Source organism: Oncorhynchus gorbuscha, linkage group LG01 (assembly GCF_021184085.1).
Source record: "Oncorhynchus gorbuscha isolate QuinsamMale2020 ecotype Even-year linkage group LG01, OgorEven_v1.0, whole genome shotgun sequence".
Lineage (NCBI taxonomy): Eukaryota > Metazoa > Chordata > Actinopteri > Salmoniformes > Salmonidae > Oncorhynchus > Oncorhynchus gorbuscha.
In genome coordinates this window covers 102,977,810-102,986,071 of record NC_060173.1, presented here as the reverse complement: position 1 = coordinate 102,986,071, position 8,262 = coordinate 102,977,810, and the positions used below count along the sequence as shown (strand labels likewise).

The 8,262-nt window shown below is 43.9% G+C and overlaps 1 long non-coding RNA gene across 2 annotated transcripts; it reads right to left on the bottom strand.

Moving 5' to 3' along the window:
* Positions 1-473: 473 nt before the first annotated feature.
* Positions 474-2,100, bottom strand: LOC124028932. 2 transcript variants are annotated; one of them, XR_006837699.1, is made up of 4 exons: positions 1,906-2,100; positions 1,742-1,814; positions 1,163-1,303; positions 474-983 (listed from the first exon to the last, which is right to left on the bottom strand). It is a non-coding gene; the product is annotated as an uncharacterized LOC124028932 (long non-coding RNA). The 2 variants fall into 2 exon arrangements; XR_006837696.1 differs by having other exon boundaries at positions 1,742-2,093.
* Between the last annotated feature and the right edge of the window lie 6,162 nt (positions 2,101-8,262).

Below are 8,262 nucleotides of genomic sequence, written 5' to 3'. Positions count from 1 at the left end.
CTGTCAGTCATCATAATCATGAGGTAAAATGCAAAACTGACCTTGGATCATTAACTCTTGAACTACTACATCCCTATGTGTATTTCAGTGTAAAGCATCTCTTCAGTAACACTTCCTGTTGACTCAGCCAAGTGACCTCTCGTCTCTGTGATTAAGGTATGTCAGGCCAGAAGGGGAGAGGTTCACTGACACTGCTGATATAACCTAGAGGGTTTAGGGAGCAGGGGGAAGAGGCATGAAGTGAGGGAGGGAGACTGAGGAAATAAGGTATTTAAAGAGACGTGTTCAACAGGAATCTGTATGTTTGTCTGTGTTTTCACCTGGTGTCCACACTGAGTGGCTGCAGAGTACTTTATACTGGAACACACACACACATAAAAATGGAGTGTCTTACTATTCTCCATCGTTGGTCCTCTTGCCTATTCTTTGAAGATGGAAGGCGCACAGCCCTCAATTATACACCAGGCGCCTGTTTTGGTTTTGTGCAGACATCACCCTTACCTGAACAGCACCCTCACCTGAGAAGCAGAAATCAAAAGGAGAGAAACTGGGAATTTAAAAACTGCAGTTGACATAGCTAAGTAAATGGAAGAATACTCTTATTGCAATGTGGATGGCTCTTAAAATAGCCTTTGGTTGTGCATTGTAGTCTATGGTTTTGCCAGGGAACAGCACCCTCTGAAGAAGTAGGAGGTGAAGATATCCCGCACACGGATTTCCTCCCATGCTGCGTTGTTGGCCCCAATCATTGAAACATACTGTAGAGCAGCAGACCTCTCCTCTGGCACACGGTGGCGAGCTGCAGATCCCCCTCCTGGTCCTCGTGTCCATCCTCATAAAGTTATGCACGACACAGGTAGCCTTCAAACGCCTGAATTCCTCCAGGAGGCAGTCCCAGATGGCCCTGGTCACCCAACCTTGCAGTGCCCTACACGGTAACTGTAGGCAATCATTTTGAAGGAATCTCCAGTTACAAGGTATCTCTAGGAATGTGGAAGATAATGTCATTATTAGACTTTTACATCACCAGGTCATTGTGGATTGATAAAGTATAATAATTCTTATAACAAATGATAACATTTGATAAATAGATGCATGTGCACATGCATGTGACAATAGCAGGATCATATCAAGGATTGCATCACAAATTAATCATAAATACCACTTGAAGCTTGATGATGACTTGATCATTTGAATCAGAGCTAAGGCAAAAACAGGTCCAGTCCCCAGGACCAGGACTGAGAACCACTGCTCTTCATTGGGACCTCTTCATCTGCAGACAGGCTTTCACAGCTCTCTGTATCTGAGGACAGAAAACCACACAAGAAACAGACTTCATTATAATCAAATTAGACCACACTGAATATTATGTTACTATTATTTCCATCCTCACTTCTAGGGACTGGAACTACGCTAAAGTACCCGCCCTTTCCAGAATAGCCTACTCTCTCACTGACAGTTGAGGCTGATATCCTTTCACCCTCCTCCATGGCTGTTAGCTAGCTACCTACAAATGCATTTTGAGTTTTTCTTATAGTGATAAATACATCAAGATAGCTAGCTAATATGAAGTTAGGTAGCTGTGATATTTAATTAACTTGGCTAGCTATCTATACAGTATGTTAAGTTGTCTAGATAGCCAGCTAGCTACATTAGCAGCTTGTTTGACTTAACCTGCAATGTAGCTAGTTAGCTAATAATACGTCTTATTTTAAAAAAAAATCGAAATGTATTTACTTACATTAATACGTTCTCCCAGACATGTGGACGATTGGAAACAGGGCAACAAAGTGTGTTTGTCACGAGAGCGTTACCTGTGAATAAATTCATGAAATGGATTAAACTATTTACCTATTTAATAACCAGACATTCACAAAAACTTGCTATGCTGAATTCTTGACGCACAATCGAACTGCTGCCATATGCTGCCAGCACGCGCAAGCGACCCTCTCACGCAACCATTTACCGCGTGCTAGTCATTGTTACCAGTTACATCACATGGGATGTGCAAAATCACGAGCATCATGCTCTCTTTCGCGTAAAGAAATTTGACTGCAAACAGAGACCTGTATATAAGGATGAGATGTTCATGTCTCAATGGGAGTCGTCCTAAAAGTGGGAAGACAGGAGACAAGCTTAGGTCCAAAATAAGCCAATGGAAACACTTTGGTCTTATTTTGGACAGATATCTTCCTCTCTGCTCGCTTTGTGACTGACAGGCGCCTATCCTATCAATAGATTGCTAGAAGATGGATATTGTTCATTATAGTGGGAGAGGGCTCGACAGAGTAGCTAATTGAAAATTAAAAGTAGCACAGTTAATATGAAGTGTAAAACACTGGTATTGTCAGTCACTGACAGTCACTCAATTAGCCATTTCAGCTAACAATTCTTTGTTTGGTAAATTAGTCCAATGATTTTGTTAGTCACTCTCACTCAGGTATCATTAACATGGTGTTATGCTGGTGAATGAGGACCCAAAAGCGACTTAACGAAAACAGAGTCTTTATTCCAGTATATGACAAAAGTAATAATCCTGGAAAAATCAAGAAGAAAACAAAACAGGAAAAAACTTAAATCCACTCGTAGTAACGAGGACAGACTGGAGACTCGACCATTGACTGCAGGTTGCTTCGGGAAGGCACCGACCGTAGCAGACTAAGACACCTGCTCACACGCAGCATCTGAAGGAGACAAAACACGACAGGGCGAGACAAGGACACAGAACAGCGTACATCATACAAGGATCCGACAAGGACAGAAGCGGAAAACAAGGGGAGATATAGGGCTCTAATCAGAGGGCAAAATAGGGGACAGGTGTGAAAAGAGTAAATGAGTGAGTTAGGAGAATGAGGAACAGCTGGGAGCAGGAACGGAACGATAGAGAGAAGAGAGAGAGGGAGGGGGAGAGAGAGGGATAGAAAAAGGGAACGAACCTAATAAGACCAGCAGGGGGAAACGAACAGAAGGGAAAGCACAAGGACAAGACAATATATGACAAAACATGACACATGGATGTACGTCTTGGCAAAATGTGCAGACTTGCATGAAATGAGCTTTAAACGTGCAAAAATGTATCTCCACCCCATGGCAAAATGGGTAGATTTGCAGGAAATTAGCTGTAAAATTGTAGATTTTTAAAAAATCTCTGCCTCTTGGCAAAATGTGCAGAATTTCAGGAAATTAAAATGTAAAATGTAAATGTTTCTCTGCTGTCAAGATGGGGTCCACAAAAATGTTTTGCCCACAAAGTGGGGGGTCCCCCAACCAAATATTTTTGTTTAGGGCCCCCAAAATCTAGGACCGACCCTGGGAGATTTTGTTAGTGAAGAGAGTTGTATTACATGGTTGTACACTGGGCTACCGCTCGAGTGATCTCCCTCATGGTCCCACAACAAAAAGAAAAACATGCAGTACACTGAAGATTTAAAAACGAGATCGTTAAAACGTCAGCAAATCATTAAAAGTAAAAGCTGCAAGTAAAATTGTTAGTCCGGGATTCGGAAGGGAAACCTGCTCGTGATGCAATTCTAACTGGGGGTTTCGTTGTTACTTTGAAAAGTAGCCTACTATAGATGTAAGTTTGAGCTTCATCAATGCAACAATGTATCAATGTGTGTTAATGAGTTTATTCTTTCAACGTTTGAAGTGCCACGAGCTAAAAATGTAGCAATTTTGCAAGATGATGTGTCGTGCTGGTTACAGTAGTGGTTTTCTGTTATACGGAATACGGAACGATGCGAGCAGAGATTGTATCTATTGTCGAACTAAACGATATGCTTTATATTATATATGTTTTTATTACATTATATTAGGATTCCATTGTTGGTAGGGCAACAATTATACAGCCGCTTTATGCATGCACTGGAAGCTATAGTAGAGTACCCTCACCTCATCACTAACTGGTGCTCATTCCCGAGATGGAGGAGCAGGTGGACTCCAGCCGCAGGGATGTAGGGGAAAGGCAAAGGTAAATGATGATTAACATCCAGGCATACAGGCTGTATGCATGTCACTGGTTCGATAGGGCCCAAGAGGGGTAGAGGTTTTATAGAGCCAGAAGCTCCTATTTAATGTTGAATCGTTGGGTCAGGATGAAGTGATCAGGAATGATGGCAATTGTGCTTTGTAGACTACACCACACTGTACGGGAAGAAAATAATTGATAGAAAACAGTATCCATTCTATCTGAAAACATTATTCCATCCTGTCAGCACATTAATTATAGATGAAGGTGGGTATTTTTTTTCACCATGGTGAGGGGGGAGATGGGAAGGGGAGTGATACAAGTTGAAGATGAGACCTTCCATGGTCAGCATTGACCCTGGTCATAAGTGCACTTACAGTAAAAAAAAAAGTTTCAAGATTTTAATGCCACATGCACAAGTACAGTGAAATGCCTTTCTTGCAAGCTCCAAACCCAACAATGCAGTAATCAATAATCACTAGTCACCACACATGACTGGATGGACCTCTTAGATTAGTTTATCATCGCTCATCACATGTATGATGGAAGGCTTTGCAAGGGCACTCCCTCCATGCTTCCATGTTTTCTTTACACAACTGGATTCATATTGAATATCCCTTGGTTTTTCAAGGTTATGTTTACAATACAGTTCCGGGGCCTGATTAAAATGAAAGGGTTGCTGTGGTCTACTGAACTCAATCTACCAAAATGAACATTGCTCCCTCTTTGACTCTATGTACAGTGCCAGCTTAAATTAAACTCGCTCTGCGGTCTGCACTACTAAGACACAGGACTGACATTGAATATAGAGCAGGATCAGGGCCGTCTCATAGCCTTAATAGGTGGATCATTCACGCTGTGCCTCACACAGCTCAACAGGGATTTAATCAAGCGATGTGCTGTGGACAAAGGTCAAGTAATGTTCGTGTTGGTTCCTACAGTCTGTCTCTAGCTGGCCACACACGCACACACACACAGTGTGGCTCATTACCAGGAGTCAATAGCACTAGACTTAATGAGACAGGCAGATTGCTCAGGCTGAACCTGCAGATATCTCTGGCAGGCAGGTAGGTGAGGGGTCTAATACTGATGTATACTTGAGACAGGCATCCTAATGTTTATTGCTGATGCCTATTTGAGACATGAACCATATCGTAATGCAATCTATTTTCATTTTGGGCAAGTTGGCAGTACTTTACTGCACTGAGTGTAACTGTGTTCATTCCATTAAGCTATTGGCTGATCTCAGGACTTTTAGTTCCATTAACATCCAATTATTTAAGTAATGGTCATTAGAGAACAGTATTTAGGTGATTACAGTAATAACTCATGTTCCGCTTTGAATAGTATACAAATCAAGGTGCAGTTGTACACCGCCATATTCACTGCATAAAATCAAATCAAAGTTTATTTGTCACGTGCGCCGAATACAACAGGTGTAGTAGACCTTACAGTGAACTGCTTACTTACAGGCTCTAACCAATAGTGCGAAAAAAAAGGTATGTGTGTGTGTGTGTGTGTGTGTGTGTGTGTGTGTGTGTGTGTGTGTGTGTGTGTGTGTGTGTGTGTGTGTGTGTGTGTGTGTGTGTGTGTGTGTGTGTGTGTGTGTGTGTGTGTGTGTGTGTGTGTGTGTGTGTGTGTAAGTAAAGAAATAAAACAACAGTAAAAAGACATTTGAAAATCAGAGTAGCAAGGTTATATACAGACACCGGTTTGTCAGGCTTATTGAGGTAGTATATACATGTAGGTATGGTTAAAGTGACTATGCATATATGATGAACAGAGAGTAGCAGTAGAGTAAAAAGAGGGTTTGGCGGGTGGTGGGACACAATGCATATAGCCCGGTTAGCTAATGTGTTGGAGCACTGGTTGGTCTGCCCAATTGAGGTAGTATGTACATGAATGTATAGTTAAAGTGACTATGCATATATGATAAACAGAGTAGCAGCAGCGTAAAAGAAGGGTTGGGGGGCACACAATGCAGATAGTTCGGGTAACCATTTGATTTGGGGGTAAAAACTGTTGAGAAGCCTTTTTGTCCTAGACTTGGCACTCCAGTACCGCTTGCCATGCGGTAGTAGAGAGAACAGTCTATGACTGGGGTGGCTGGGGTCTTTGATCATTTTTAGGGCCTTTCTCTGATACCGCCTGGTGGAGAGGTCCTGGATGGCAGGCAGCTTTGCCCCAGTGATGTACTGGGCCGTACGCACTACTCTCTGAAGTGCCTTGCGGTCGGAGGCCGAGCAATTGCCGTACCAGGCAGTGATGCAACCGGTCAGGATGCTCTCGATGTTGCAGCTGTAGAACCTTTTGAGGATCTCAGGACCCATGCCAAATCTTTTTAATTTCCTGAGGGGGGGAATAGGCATTGTTGTGCCCTCTTCACGACTGTCCTGGTGTGTTTGGACCATTCTAGTTTGTTGATGATGTGGACACCAAGGAAATTGAAGCTCTCACCTGCTCCACTAGAGCCCCGTCAATGAGAATGGGGACGTGCTCGGTGCTCCTTTTCCTGTAGGCCACAATCATCTCCTTAGTCTTGGTTACGTTGAGGGATAGGTTGTTATTCTGTCACCACCCGGCCAGGTCTCTGACCTCCTCCCTATAGGCTGTCTCGTCGTTGTCGGTGATCAGGCTACCCACTGTTGTGTCATCTGCAAACTTAATGATAGTGTTGGAGTCGTGCCTGGCCATGCAGTCGTGGGTGAACAGAGAGTACAGGAGGGGACTGAGCACGCACCCCTGGGGAGCTCCAGTGGTGAGGATCAGCGTGGCAGATATGTTGCTACCTACCCTTACCACCTGGGGGCAGCCCGTCAGTAAGTCCAGGATCCAGTTGCAGAGGGAGGTGTTTAGTCCCAGGTTGCTTAGCTTAGTGACGAGCGTTAAGGATACTATGGTGTTGAACGCTGAGCTGTAGTTAATGAATAGCATTCTCACATAGGTGTTCCTTTTGTCCAGGTGGGAAAGGGCAGTGTGGAGTGCAATAGAGATTGCATAATCTGTGGATCTGTTTGGGCGGTATGCAAATTGGAGTGGGTCTAGTGTTTCTGGAAAAGTGGTGTTGATGTGAGGCATTACCAGCCTTTCAAAGCACTTCATGGCTACGGACATGAGTGCTATGGGTCTGTAGTCATTTAGGAAGGTTGCCTTTGTGTTCTTGGGCACAGGGACTATGGTGGTCTGCTTGAAACATGTTGGTATTACAGACTCAATCAGGGACATGTTGAAAATGTCAGTGAAGACACCTACCAGTTGGTCAGCACATGCCCAGAGCACACATCCTGGTAATCCGTCTGGCCCCGCAGCCTTGTGTATGTTGACCTGTTTAAAAGTCTTACTCACATCGACTACGGAGAGCGTGATCACACAGTCGTCCGGAATAGCTGATGCTCTCATGCATGCCTCAGTGTTGCTTGCCTCGAAGCGAGCATAGGAATGATTTAGCTCGTCTGGTAGGCTCGTGTCACTGGGCAGCTCACGGCTGTTCTTCCCTTTGTAGTCTGTAATAGTTTGCAAGCCCTGCCACATCCGACGAGCGTCGGAGCCGGTGTAGTATGATTCAAGCTTAGCCCTGTATTGACGCTTTGCCTGTTTGATGGTTCCTCGCAAGGCATAGCAGGATTTCTTGTAAGCTTCCGGGTTAGAGTCCCGCACCTTGAAAGCGGCAGCTCTACCCTTTAGCTCAGTGCGAATGTTGCCTGTAATCCACGTCTTCTGGTTGGGGTATATACGTACAGTCACTGTGGAGATAACTTCCTCAATGCACTTATTGATAAAGCCAGTGACTGATGGGGTGTTTTCCTCAATGTCATCGGAAGAATCCCGGAACATGTTCCAGTCTGTGATAGCAAAACTGTCCTGTTGTCACATTCTCACCTTTATTTCCTTTGTTTTGTCATTATTTAGTATGATCAGGGCATGAGTTGGGGTGGGCAGTCTATGTTTGTTTTTCTATGATTTTGGGATTTCTATGTTTCGGCCTAGTATGGTTCTCAATCAGAGGCAGGTGTCGTTAGTTGTCTTTGAGAATCATACTTAGGTAGCCTGGGTTTCACTGTTTGTTTGTGAGTGTTTGACGAAGAGGAGGAAAACCCTTACACCTGTAGTTTAGCATCTGCTTCATTTGACCACTTTTTTATAGACCGAGTCACTGGTGCTTCCTACTTTAGTTTTTGCTTGTAAGCAGGAATCAGGAGGATAGAGTTGTGGTCGGATTTACCAAATGGAGGGCGAGGGAGAGCTTTGTACGCGTCTCTGTGTGTGGAGTACAGGTGATCTTGAATTTTTTTCCC